The sequence below is a fragment of the Macaca mulatta genome, chromosome 3 (genome assembly GCF_049350105.2).
Source record: "Macaca mulatta isolate MMU2019108-1 chromosome 3, T2T-MMU8v2.0, whole genome shotgun sequence".
In the NCBI taxonomy this organism is placed as follows: Eukaryota; Metazoa; Chordata; class Mammalia; order Primates; family Cercopithecidae; genus Macaca; species Macaca mulatta.
The window spans coordinates 90,195,522-90,210,631 of NC_133408.1; the positions used below are offsets into that span (position 1 = coordinate 90,195,522).

Here is a 15,110-nt window from a genome sequence, read left to right on the forward strand (position 1 = left end):
CAGGAGAGAGATGATGTACTGACTCCATAGAATAGGGTGAGGGCAGTAGAGGGGATGAGAATAGATTGGTTCTAAATAAGGAGCCCAAAGCATTTGGTGACAGATTAGCCATGGGGTATGGGAGAAAACGAGGACTAAAACAGAACCGCAAGATGTAGAGCTTGAGGAACTGGAAGGATGGATGTGCTATTTAGTGAAAGTGGTAAGCTAGAGAAGGGGCAGTTTTGAGCAAGAATATCAGTTCAGTTTAGACATAAAGCATGAGATGCTTATTAATATCCAAGTCGAGATAAAGTAAGCAGCTGGATATGAATCAGGAATTCAGGGGAGCATAGAGATGAAATTTTAAAACATAAAATATGCAGAAATAAGAATATTCTTCTATGCCATAAAAATGAAAAAAAAAACCAAAAACTAATAAATTGTATCTATTTATAGAACAGAAAACAATTATAAAGTGGGTCCTATGTAAGTCCACTAAGAGTTCCCATTTTAGCAAACCGTAAGCGTTGAAAACCAAAGAAATGTAACACCACACAAGCATTTAAAATGGTTCAAAGGTAATACAAAAGGTCTCATGCTCTCAGCAGAACCTACAACTAGCCAATAGGGAAGATACATAAATAATACAAGGGAATGACTGAAGAGAGGGGAAAAAATCAAGTATATATTATTGACAATAACCATGACATTAGGACTGTTGCTTGGTCCAGGGAAAGAAGAGCAAGCCAGAAAGAGGAAAGGCATTTGACAACGTATATAGGTCATTCCATAGACTACAGGTTGGCAAAATGGGAAGATGCCATACAGCTGCCCAGTAATGTTGGGTGGTACGAAACACTTGTTAGCTCATCAACCCTGCAGGGGTCAACAACTTGGTAGTCAGTTATTTCACTAGCATGGGCTGAGTCAGCCAGCTGGCATGTTGGAGCTGGATCTCATCACTCGTTTAGTGCAAGTCTCTCTCAAGATGGGCCCTGGGGATTAAGAGTATTCTTTCATTTGTTTCTCTCTTTTTTTTTTAGAAGCTGCTGTAAGGTAGCCCAAAGTAACTGAAACGGGGTCTCTACAGCTACCTTCCTCCAGCTTCTATTGTCTCCAACCTTTTATTCTCCTCATAGTGGATTTCTCCTGGTGTTCAAATTGATTTTGCAGCCCTTTTCCCCCCGCCTTTCTCAGCTTTGGCTCTAACTCCTAAACTTAAATATAGCCATGTGTCACTTAATGACAGGGATACACTTTGAGAAATGTGTCATTAGGTAGCTTCCTCATTATCACAGTGTTAACTGACACAAACCTAGATGGTAGAGCCCACTATACACCTAGGCTATATGATGCAGCCTATTGCTTCTAGGCTATAAACCTGTACAGCATGTTTCTGTGCTGAATACTGTAAGCAACTGTAACACAACGAGAAGTAGTATTTGCATATCTAAACACAGAAATGATACAGTAAAAATATGGTATTATAATTTTATGGGACCACCATCATATATGCAGTCCGTCGTTGACCTAAATGTTGTTATGCAGTATATAGCTGTATTTTCTCCACAGCTCACCTAGAAACTCCTTTGTTTTAATCTTCCAGGTCACAGAGCTATTTGTAACCCAATTTTTCCTTTAGGAGACTAATAAGGTCACTTCCACAAGTACAAAATACTGCTGATTTTTTAATTGTTGACTGTCTTTTTCCAGAACTTTTCTTTGGTCCCCCATAACAAAATCTACTTTTAGCTTTCCTAAAAAATCACACAATACATCAGTTATAAAATACCTGATGGCTAGTGCAAAGTTACCATTATTTTTGCCAATTTTGACTCATTAGTTCTGTCAACCATCAGCAGACCAGCACCCGAGGAGTTGTGTTGCTCCTCAGTGTACATATAAATATTATCTATGAATATTTAAAACTTCATCTTAGAGATGTATCACCAGCTTTGGCAATGAAGGAGTCAAGAGTCATATTACTATCTAGACAGGTGAAGGTCCCTCAATTAAGGAACTTGAAATATTTTCCAATGCATATGAGGACATCTCTGCATCACATAATGTCATTCCTTCAATACTTACTACAAGCAATTTTCAAATAAATGCTGTCAACTTTCAGCACAGGACTTGAGATCTTATTAATCTAGATCTGAAAATCAATAGTATGAACGGCGGTGAGCTCACTGCTCTCCTAGGAATCATAGGCAAGTGACTAAAAGTGTACTCTTCTTTTAGTAACTATCCTTCATCCCAAAGAATGTGTGTTCATCACACATTCTTCAATGCCTCCCCGGACCTATCTTTCTGTTCAGCTTTCTAAACAGAAGCTGAATTCCCAGGGGCCAGCTGGTAAGTAGTCAGCAAAGCCAGCACAGCTATTCATAGACAAGCTAGGTTTCTTTTCATTCAACAACATAAAACTCCTCAAGAATGTGGGAGATAAGTGTTCCTGAAAATGTCAGTCCAGTTGACAGAGTCATCTTCTACTCACTGTCCCTTTGGTGGCTCTTAGTTGGTGGAAGTGGCACACTAACAGCAATGCTAGGGAAGATGTAACATCAACTGCCCCCAGAGACAGCTGAGACCAACACCCTATGTCACAAAATAGAGCAGGTTAATGAAAGGTGTGCCATTCACATGTATGGCCAGAGGTATCCACCAACAGGCAGAAGTTACACACATTATCTCCCACGATGTGATATATAATAACAGCACATAAGTCCAAAAAGAAAGTATGAATCATACCACAGATAAAGGTTTGTAGTCCAAAGCTTGGCACATGTGACAGATAGGGAAAGTCAATCTCAAAATCTTGATGCCTAAGTTTTAAAAATCACCAGTATCCTTTTCTCTGAAAGACTTCTGGCCCGGCGTGGTGGCTCACTTGTAATCCCAGCACCTTGTGAGACCAAGGTGGGCAGATCATGAGGTCAGGAGTTCGAGACCAATCTGGCCAACTCAGTGTAACCCTGTCTCTACTAAAAATACAAAAAAATTAGCTGGGCTTGGTGGTGGGCACCTATAATCCCAGCTACTCAGGAGGCTGAGGCAAGAGAATCACTTGAATCTGGGAGGCAGAGGTTGCAGTGAGCCAAGACTGTGCCACTGCACTCCAGCTTGGGCGACAGAGCAAGACCCTGTCTCAAAAAAACAAAACAAAACAAAACAAAAACAAAGAAAAGACTTCTTAGGCAGTCATAGAGAAAATCAGACCCTCAAGAAGATCAGCAATAGAAGTAACCTCGTGATCCCCTTTACCATCAGCCTAACTCATGTTTCAGAAAATAGAATCACACAAAGACAACTAATCACAAGACTCAATTCAACTATAGGCTAAAATACTCAGAAAATAAAGTGTGCCTTACAGTCTAATAATGAGAACAGACTCAGAGCACATTACAGAGGCAGAGAATACAATAAAAGTAGTAGGATCTCTTTAATTTCATAAGGCTCTCAACAAAGGTTTGAAACTAGCACCATTCTTGAAAAACTTGCTCTCAAATAATGCAACAAAACAAGCAATAAATTATGACTATGGAGATACAGACATATAAGCAGCATATCTACTATATATAATACATATATATACTATATATAATACATATATATAGTAGATATAATGCATATATATAGTAGATATGCTGCCTATAAGTACTTTAAAATGTTTAAGGTAAGAATAACCAATAATAATCAGTAAAATCTTCTTTACAGTTTGTCTAATGAAAATGTATTAAATTTGATTCTGCTGCTGACTCTATCCTCCAAAGAGTCAGAATGGTGACCAACTCCATCCCTTTACTATCTCTCATCAGTTTCCTTCACTATTTCCTAATCATCCCTCACCCACATTACTCCAACAATTCAGTCTTATTCATCTCCAAAACATTCATTCCTCTACTCAAAATACCATTTCCCTCACCCAGTGCTTACCATTTTCAGTTCCCCTGCACAGGACGTTATAGAATTTGGACGGTTGTCCCCTCCAATTTTCATGTTGAAATGTAATTCCAAGTGTTGGAGATGGAGTCCGGGGTGAGGTGTTCGGATCATGGGGGTGGATCCCTCATGAATGGCTTAGCACCATCCCCTTGGTGATGAGTGAGCTCTCACTCTGAGTTCGTGTGAGATCTGCTTGTTTAAAAATGTGTGGCATCTCCCTTCTCTCTCTCGCTCCCGCTCTTGCCATGTGGTATGCTGCTCCAGCTTTTCCTTCTCCCATGATTGTAAGCCTCCTGAGGACTCACCAAAAGCCGAGCCATGCTTCCTGTATAGCCCGCAGAACTGTGAGCCAATTAAACCTCTTTTCTTCATAAAAATTATCCAGCCTAAGGTACCTATCGGAAGTGACACATATGGACTAACACAGGAAGTTTCACCATCCTGCCTTTGCCCCAGTTCTCCCTCTCCTGGAATGCCTTTACCTTGAACACCAAACTATCATATTAACAGCAAAAATAAGCCTATTCATTGTTCAAGGTAGCTTAGGTATCACTTCCTCAATGAAACTTTCTCTGACCACCTATGTATAATATAAATTCCACATACCTTTCTTTAAGAGCACCTCCAGTCTTTCACGTTTCACATATTGTTCACATCTTCTTCTCAGCACTATACTGAAAACTCCTAGAGAACATTCTATATTCTAAGCACCTAAAGATATGCTTGGCATGTGTTAGGCATTCAATTAGTTTAAAAATTGCAACTATCACTGTATGAAAGTACAAAGTCATCTGCGTACTTGCTAACTAAGGTGAGAAAAACTTACATATATGGTTGGAGTTTCAACATAGTACAGCCCTCCCTTGGTATATGCAGGGAATTGGTTCCAGGACGACCAGCATACAGGGCATGCTGTGAAAACTATTTTAGGTCAGGTCCCTGATTTATGAAAAAAATTCACATACAACTGGACCTGTGCAGTTGAAACCTGTGTTATTCAAGGGTCAGCAGTATATTAAATAAGCCAATAATATTTTTATTTAATTAATAAAAATGTTCCCAACTCTCCCAAATTAACTAAATTGGTAATCTTTCTTTCCAATATATTTTGAATGCTATTTAGTGAAGTCATTCTAACAACACACTACAAAAATGAATACAATTATAGAGAAACAGAAAGAAATCACTACATGAGTAGGAACCCATCTAACCCAAACAAATGGACATATTTATTGAGCATCTTCCATAAGTAAAACACCATGCTAAATACTATGCGGGAAATAAAATGGAAGACATGGTACTGATCCTCAATCTTAAATAACTGATTTCTAATTATTTATGTAACTGTATTACCTCCTTTATCAAGCTTGAATGAGTCTGATAAAGGAGGTAATACAGTTACATAAATAATTAGAAATCAGAGTCAAAGATAATTATAATACAAAGAAGACTGAACTTCTGGTGTGTATGACCAGAAAGGCTTAATGAAAAGGCTGGCCTCAGAGAAAATGAGACTTTCAAAGAAACGAAAATTTATGTTCCAAGGAAAGGGTAGACTAAATTAAAAAGAGAAGCACAAGCAGGTCTGTGAACAGCAAGGAGCTGGACAATCTGGAGAGGCCCCATGTGAGGGAGTCACAGGAAGTGCAGCCGGAATGGAAAGCTGGAATGGCACAGAGTGCCAGGAAGTCAGCATGGGAGTGTGCGCCTGCCTTTTACACCAAGGGCATGCAGGCTTGACTGAGGAGGCTAGGTCCTGAGGACAAGGAAAATGTTCCAAAGGCCAGCAAGAGTCCATTGCTTCTAAAAAGCTGGCAGAGAGCCTCATCGTTCAAAGAGAACAAACATGGACTCCACTGGTTACTGGCTGTCAACAAAAAGGTGTGGCTGTGGTTTCTCCAGGATACAGCTGGTCAACTCCAGAAATGACATTTTCTCAGTGTCCTATAAAATATCTATTTTAACACCCAGACAAATGGAGGTCATGAAAGAAATAGTTATGAATAACACTTTTCAAAGTTAGGAGGAGTACGTAACTTTCAAACTGAGTCTGCGGAGCATTCAAATTTCAGAGTGGGCTGGATGGCCCCTTCTAGTCCAGAAGCCCCACCTCACCCACCTTCATTTCCAGTCTTCAACAAAGAGGATCTTTTGCCCTCCACATAGAATCCACCTCATTTCCTAAATCAAATGAATGCACACTTCCTTTTAGCGTCACACTGCTGCAGTCCACACAAAGAAGGCTACAAGCTAACAGCCTGGGACCAAATCTTGTCCCTACAGAGGTGATGGTATTTGTTGGCTTGCACAATGTTTCTTTCTCTTTTTTTTTTTTTTTTTTGAGATAGAGTCTTACTCTGTCACCCAGGCTGGAGTGCAGTGGCACAATCTTGGCTCATGGCAACCTCCGTCTCCTGGGTTCAAGTGATTCTCCTGCCTCAGCCTCCCAAGTAGCTGGCATTACAGGCGCCTGCCACTATGCCCAGCTAATTTTTATATTTTTAGTAGAGACGAGGTTTCACCATATTGGCCAGGCTGATCTTGAACACAATGTTTCTTAAACACTGAATTAACTGCAATATTAAAGATGTGAGCTTTTCACATAAATAAAATCCAGATTTCTTGTTCCTCTATAAAAACAGGCAATCGTGGCAATACTCCCCCATTTACCCGTCTGCCACCCAGCCACCTTGCTCACTCCCAGCTCTGCCTGGTCCCTGCCAGCATTTATTATTCCTCCTGGCTTACAGGGTCTGTGAAGCCCTAATAGTTGGTGGCCAGTCTGAGTCAGCTGTGTTGGGTGAGTGCTCAGATAGAGCATTTCCTCGTTTCACATTCCAGTACTGCTGCTTACTAGTTGTATAACCTTAGACAAGTTACTTAACCTCTCTATGCCTACGTTTCTTCTTCTGTAAACCAGGGACAATTATACTACAATTTACCTTAGAGGGTTGCTGTAAGGAATCAATCAGTTTATAAAAAACAGTGGTTCTCAACAGTGTGGTGAGGAGGATTGTGTACTCCCCCTCCCTCACCCGTCAAGACCTGAAGCATTTGGCAATGTCTGGAGGCATTCTTAGTTGTCATGACTAGAGAAGGTACCACTAGCATCTAGTGGGTAGGGGCCAGAGATGCTGCTAAATATCCTACAATGCACAGAACAGCCCTCAACAAAGAATTACCCAGCCCAAAATATCAACAGCGCTGAGGCACAGAAGCCCTGACATAAAGCATTTAGAACAACTCCTGGCACAAAGAAAGTCCTCAGTATGCATCAGTTATTACCACCAATGCCCAAGGCAAGTCTTGGCTGGTGTTCCTCCCCTCAGCTAGAGAAAAGTTTGATGCCCTCTGTGTTACCTTTGAGGAATTTAACATACAATTAAAATAGCAAAAGGTACTTGAAATTCAGTTTCCACATCATTAATTTAATAAATGCTTAATTTTAAAAAATAATTCTGATAATATATTTTCCTGAAACAAGCAGCAAACAAGAACACACTTTGGTGAGCAATAATGCACAGTATTTGAAAAGTATACTGTCCTGGAAAATATAGGACATAGAAACCTATGATTACAGCAACTTGGAAGGTCCTGGGCCAAATTCCTCCAAACTCCAGACTGAATACACTGAGGCTGCTCGCTAGTCTCACAATACTATTTTGAAAACTGTAACTAGAGAGGAAGAAGAGAAGGGTTTTAAACTAAAGAGCCTACTGAACTTGATTCCATACCGCTTGTTCAGGAAGATCCTCCAGGCTTAAATAGCTCAGAGTCAGGGATTCCTGGTGAGAGTTAAAGCTTTAATCTTGATTCACCACAAGAAGTATCTTCCGGATCCAGGTCAGCTCACAAATAAAGCAAGCAAAACAACTGAAAAGGCCTGAGCTGTACTGATATATCGTGTAAGAGGCTGCCGGGAGTTCCAACACAGGACATCAGAACTGATGACGGCCTGCTACAAGCCCTTGCAGCCATGAACCAGGGGTACTGACCAGGCTTCTTAGCCTAGCACTGCAAGTAACACAGGGCTAATCTCTCTGGGCCTCAGTTTTCTCATCTCTAATATTAAAAAGTGGAAATCATTGTTAGTATTTTCCAATACCATAAACACAGCGAACACTGATTTTATTCGTGACCGTGTGCCTTCAGCATTTATAGCCCAAAGACATGAGTTCTCTCAAAGGACCTCTTGATAACTGCAGAAGGCAGACCCTTAACTACAACAGAAAACAGGTTCTGTGGAATCAAAGCTGAGAAAAGCCTAACAGTTTGTCTCTCAAAGATAAGATGATAAAAGTGTAAATAAAATAACAGAGCTCTACAATCTGCAAAAAACTGTGCATGTATAACACAAATTGTCAAGTCTTTTAAGCTCAAGTCAACATATATTTTAACACCTGTGTATGTAATAGTGCAATACCAATGCTATCAGGACTGGTAACTGGTATCAAAGAGATGCTCCCAAAAGTGCTATGAGAAAAGAAGGCTTCTGTTATAGAGACACAGGAAATGCTTTATTGATAAAGCAGCATTTGAGTGGACTTAGAGGGACAGGTAGAATTTTGGCTGGCTGGAGTTGTCTATCCAGAGGGCATTCCAAGCAGAACAAGTAATGGCACTGAAGCTGGAAAGCCTGAGGCAAAGACCAGGAGTCCAATTTGGGGCACTGGGCTCATGGCAAAAGATGGAGGTCAAATCATGATGACCTGGGTCTTCAGAATATGGGCATCAGTTGCATGAACAATTTTAAAGAACAGAGATAGTCAGAATGTCTAGTTTTCATATTTTGGCCTAAAGAGCAAAAACTCTCTTTTGCTTAAACTTAAGTACCTTCCAATATTTAAAAAAGAAGATACTAATTCCATTAAAATTATTCTAAAGAAAAAAATAAATTCTATTAAGTTACAGGAGAGTCAAAAAGACATACAGAAAGTAAATTAAGCTATTTATTAGTCTGTTGTTATTTGTCTACCATATTCCACTCATAATTACTAAAATATGCAAACCTTAGAAATAAATAATGCGTATTTTTAAATTTTAAGACCACTGTTAACAGCATGCTCAATCACATTAATTTATAAACTGATTTTGACTTATTTTTAAACATAACATATTACTAAGAAAAAGAAGTTATATCACTGACCTAAGGGCTTCCTCAATAACAGGAAGAAACTCTACTTGCTAAGAGAAACTATGAGTCAGCAAACTCTAGACAATACTTCTAAGCATAAAGTTAAGGCTAGGAAAATAGTAACACATTTTAAACTCCTTTTCAAACATTTCTAAAATTAAAACAAAATGTTAAAAGTCATTTTTAAACTACAGCTTTCTATTAACAGAAATCAGATTCATCCAGAAAGTTTATACCTGTTCATTCTTCAGAAAAGGGAAGGAAAATAAGGCAAAGGATTATCGTAGCCCAAGAAGAAGCAACGTCTCATCTTTTTAAAATTAACTTTTACAAGTTTGTGGACAATAAATTCATGCTGTTGAAATATTATATTTTTATATATACAGAAATGTATTGATAGGGGACTTTCATGAAGGAAATATAGCAGAAAAAACACTAGCCTGAAAATGAGCAGGGCGAAAATTTGATACCAGTTTGGCCATTAGGTGCATTATTTTAAAACTCACTGACCTTCTCTGGGCCTCCACAGCCCCAGCTCTAAACTAAGAGGGGTGAATCACATGATCGCTAAATTAAGGGGGGTGAATCACGTGATCTCTAAAATGCCACATCATAAAACATAATTTTAAGTAATAGAGACTTGCTGCTGCTCAGGGTCGTGAGGTTGGGGGTTAATGGGAGGTGGGGTAGAATGAATTAGGCTTTGGAGTAAAGCTAATGGGAGTTCAAATCCAAGCTCCATCAGTACTAGCTCAGTAGCTGAAGTGTAAGTTTCCTTCACTATCAAAAAAGCTTAATATTTTCCTTTGCAACATGTTGGAAGGAATAGAATGTATATAACATACCTGGCATATCATAGGTACTAAATAAAGGCAAGCATTACGTTTCTGGTCAGTAATACAAGTTCTAATGAAGAACAATAATCCACTTGCCAATGCAGCTTCCTAGAATTTGGCTTGGAGAAGAGCAGAGACAGACTGCCACTGCTTTCCAAGTGGAAGGCAGGTACAGGTAATAAGAAAGAGGATTCATGCTTGGAAGTAGAAAGGATTAAAAAGCAGGGAGCTGAAGAAAAAGCAAAGACTTTGAGTTCTGCATATAACAATGGAAAGGACACAAACTACATAAGATAAGGTGCTGAAGGAAACAAGATCTTTTCATTCAGAGGGCCTCTGGAGAAAAAATATATACACAATGAATTACTGCAATGATTTCATAACCAAAACAAAGCAGAAAGTTGGTTAGAGTTTATGAGTATCACTAAAAGAAAACAAGACTTTGCAATATACAAATTATCTTTCCCTTGCTTGCCTGTAATTCTCACATGGGATACAAGATGATCCAATCCCTGTACACTTCTCCAGTGCCACCTCTGACCCCTGTCCCCTCACCTCACCCTTCCCTAGGTTCACTCAAAGGTTCCCTTTGTCCCTGCAACATGCCAAGTTCACTCTTCCTTTAGCTCCTTTACACTGTTTATATCTGCCTAGAAACTTCCAGCCCATTTTCTCATGGCTGACTCAGCTAAACATTCAGCTATCACCCAAAATGTCACCTCCTCATGGAGGTCTTTCCTGACCACCCCATTTCTCCACACAACCCAGTCACTCTCAAGCTCCCTACCCAGTAATACCTTCTCTGACATTAATTACTATCTAAACTTGTCTTTTTGATTTACATGTGTATTATATTCTCCATCAAAAGTTAAAATCTTTGAGGGTAGGGGCCTTATCTAAATTGCTCACTACTCAATCTCTAACACCTAAAACAATGGATGGCATAGATAATCACTCAGATAAACTGTCCAATGAATAAATCCAAATGATGTTAATTACCATCCTTCTGTGAACATAAGTAAGGTAATATCCCTCAGAGGCTGTTTAATTTCATTTCTTTCATGCAGTTTTAGGCAATGCAATAATGCTGTTTTAAAAGACCAATGTTTGAGACAGCTAGATTTTAAAGAGGGTGACTTCTGCATGACAACATATTGTACACGTTTTCACTTTATGAACACGAATAATCCACCACTTTAATTACCAGAATCCGTAAATAATACAAGGATACCATAAGTTGTTTTGTGAGATCCTGCTTCTATAAAGAGGCGTATGGGTAGATGGTATGTAGATGGGAATTACCTTTCAGAACTCTACCTAACAAGGAAATGCAGCAAACTGGACTAATTCCAGTAAAGATTTAATTAGACCCGTTACTTTGTTACCTTGCTAAACTTATCCAAACTAGTACAAGTGTTGAATTCAGTGATTCCATCTGTGAAATAGAAGACAAATGACATAGTGAACAAAGAAAAGTTCCACAATGTCGACCCATGTTTGAACTAAAAGAGAGGGGGAAAAAATCCCTAACCCTAAATCAAAAGTAATCAAGCAACTAAAATTTCAAACAATGGCGAGATATCTATGAGTAGGCGAAGCAGTGAACTGAAACCACAGCGAGAACATTCATGATTCGTGCTTTCATTTTTTTTTTTTTTTTTTTTTTTTTTGAACACGACTTTTCTCAATGAATAGAAGAGACTCACAGCCGCCTATGTCTGGACAACCCACGCATTACACCCAGTCACAAATTCTTGGTCCCTCTGGAGGGCCCATGGCGCCAGCACGGGGACGACCCCATTGGGGATTCCTCAGGGTCCGCAGGCTGCAGCAATGGGGACACTCCCGCTACCTATATCCATCGCTGAATCCCTGCCCAAGCCGTGGGAGCAGCGGGACTCAGCATTCTGCAACTTCACTCTTGTGTCCATTATGAGCACAGCCTGCCTCGCCCCTCCTCCCCCGGAGGCTCGCGCAGGACTCAGTAAACAGAACAGGAGTGGGCTATGGCCTCCGTCCGCGGGTCCCCTGTACGCCCCCATGCAAGTCATCTGACCCAAGAGACTCAGTTTTCCAACCTGTCAAATAGGGGAACGAGAAACCCAGCCTACCTCAACGGGTGGTTCCTGGCCGGCCGCCCCAGGCTGGCCCGGGAACTGCGGCTCAGCGGTCGCTCCCCGGCCTGAGGGGCGGGGCTTGGCGGGGCGGGACCCGGGACACAGTCCGGCGGGCGACGTGCAGCCCACCGCCCGCACCCAGCAGCCCCGGGACCTCCGGCCCGTGACGTCAGCACGCTGACGTCGACGCACAGAGTTCGCATCTCGCTCGAGGGACCAAAGACCCGACTGGCTCCCGAGCGCCTCCGTAGAGGAGCCAACCTATTGGTCAAATGACCTGTCAATCTCCTACTGACCAGTAAGCGACGCGGAAAGGAGGGAGAGGGCGGGCCGGCCTGCCTGTAGGAATGGGTGGGAAATCTGGACTCCAGCTTTGAAACACCGAGCTGGTTGGACTTTCCCGCATTTTGCATCACACGATTTAACAAGCGTCGGATTCCTTTTCGTCCGCGTTTCTGCGCCTTCCGCTTCCCTTCAGTCATTCGATGGGGGTTTATGCTCCAGCTCGTGGGAAAATGTCATGGAAATGGGTTTCAGGGCCCCTTGGGCATCTCATGCTGAGCCCTCCAGGAATGAAAACAGGGCAAACCATTTCTATGCCGGTACTTAGTTCAAGAGTCACCTCTTCTAACTCTCACCTCCCCCAGACCTATTTAGGATACCTTTTCTCTGCGCTCCTAGTTCGTAATTAACATCTCTAAGGGGTAGTCACATTTGATTCTGTGTCTGTTTTCACACGAAGTTAGGCACCTTTTATTGTTTTATTTAAAATTTAATTAAACTTTTCTCCCAATAGATGCTACAGTTATACACATTTTTAGAAGTACAGAGGTATACAGTGAGCATTCTTTGGATCCCCGTTTCATTATTTGTATATTTTTCCAAAGTCATTATAAGTGTCGATATTAATTTTAAATTACACAAGACTATGTCCATGCAAAAAAAAAAAAAAAAAAAAAAAAAAGCTTAAACGTTACAAATTATGCTTGTATACCTTTTAGGCCCTAATTACAAACCCAATCTGTAGATGATGACTCCTAGATCCTGTGCATTTGCAGGTGTAGATGTTTTTTTACACTCAGCATTGAAATCTTTCCATATCTGTATATAAATCTACCTCATTCTCTGAAAATGCTGCATGTCCTCAGAACCAATATGTATATATATACACATATACATAATTAATGTACCATTCCCCCAACCTCCTATATTTGTTTATTAATATTACTGTGAGAAGTAATGGTTCCATAAACATATATGTAGGTGTCTTTTTGTACTTAGGTCCAAGTATTTCTTTAGAGTACAGATACCAACATGAGAATGTACTGGATCATAGAGTATGCACGATGTAAATCCTTAATAGATTTCACTGATTTGCTCCCCTGAGTAGTTGTTCTAACTTACATTCCCACTCCTAGTATTTGAGCAATTTTTCCCTGTATCCTTGCCAAAATTGATAAAATACAATTTTAAAAACTTCTATAAACTGGTAGATGCGAAAACCTTTTAAAGGATAACACATATACAAAATACAATAATCATAAGTGCTTGTCTTAGTGACAGTGTGAACAAACTTGTGTAACTACCACCTCATACCAAAATTTTAAATGTTTACCAGCAATATAGAAGCTTTCCTCATGCTCAGTCTTAGTCATTATACCCCTATGCACAGGCACAATTCTGAATCCTACCATCAAATTAGTTTTGCCTGCTTTCGAATGTTTATAAGTAGTCATACATAATATGTACTCTTATGTGGCTCTTTTTGCTTAATACTATATTTGTAAGATTGATCCATATTAAAGAATATAATAGTTTCGTTTTCATTTTTGTATATAATTCCAAAATTTTTTGTCTATTCTATTGTTGTCTGACAGTAGATCATTTAAAGTTTGGGGTAATTACAAATGACGCTGCTATGAATATTCTTGTACCTGTCTTATGATGCACATAGTTACACATTTGATTTTGGAAGATCCCTAGAAGTAGTGTTACTATGCAGAGGGTATATATTCAATATATTCAGTATTAATAGACACTGCCCAATAGTTTTTAGGTTTTACTAATTTATACATGCCCTTGCCCTGAATGAAAATTTCAGTTACTCTGCATCTTTGCCAACACTTACTGTACTCATTTGTGTTTTGTGTTCTTCCTTTTTCTTTTCCTTTTTAAATGTTATACATTCTGGTGAATAGGTAGGGTCATCACATTGTGGATTTAATTGCATTTACTCATGTGTAGCCTCTGAAGTCTCAAAGAAATTGATGGAAACCATTCCTGAGGAAGCTCAGATATTGGACTTACTAGACAATGATTTAAGTCAACTGTCTCACATATGCTCAAAGAACTAAAGGAAACTGAGAGTTGAAGCCAGTTGGGCTTCTGGGTTGGGTGGGGACTTGGAGAACTTTTCTGTCTAGCTAAAGGATTGTAAATGCACCAATCAGCACTCTATGTCTAGTTAAAAGTTTATAAATGCACCAATTAGCACTCTATGTCTGGGTGGGGACTTGAAGAACTTTTCTGTCTAGCTAAAAGTTTATAAACACACCAATCAGCACTCTGTGTCTAGCTGAAGGTTTGTAAATGCACCCATCAGCACTCTGTAAAAACAGACCAATCAGTACTCTGTAAAATGGACCAATCAACTGTCTGTAAAATGGACCAATCAGCTCTCTGTAAAATGGACCAATCAGCAGGATTGGATGTTGGTGGGGCCAAATAAGTAAATAAAAGCAGGCCAGCAGAGCTAGCAGGGCAACCTGGTGGGGTCCGCTTCTACAATGTGGAAGGTTTGTTATTTTGCTGTTCGCAATAAATCTTGCTGCTGCTGGCTCTCTGGGTCTGCACCACTCTTATGAGCTGTAACACTCATGGTGAAGGTCTGCAGCTTCACTCCTGAAGCCAGCAAGACCACGAACGCAACAGGAGGAATGAACAACTCTGGATGCGCCACTTTTAAGAGCTGTAGCACTCTGCGAAGGTCTGCAGCTTCACGCCTGCACTCAGTGAGACCACAAACCCACCAGAAGGAACAAACTCCGGATACACCATCTTTAAGAGTGATAACTCACTTCTAGGGTCTGCAGCTTC

General features: G+C 40.2%; 1 protein-coding gene across 4 annotated transcripts in view; it reads right to left on the reverse strand.

Annotated features, from left to right (window-relative positions):
* STARD3NL (STARD3 N-terminal like) overlaps nt 1-12,206 on the reverse strand; it is a 53,449-nt gene extending 41,243 nt beyond the window's left edge. For 2 of the 4 annotated variants that reach the window (XM_028844925.2, XM_028844923.2), the window contains exon 1: nt 12,009-12,206. The gene's annotated coding sequence lies outside the window, so the exon portion shown is untranslated. 4 annotated transcript variants of the gene reach the window in all.
* Between the last annotated feature and the right edge of the window lie 2,904 nt (nt 12,207-15,110).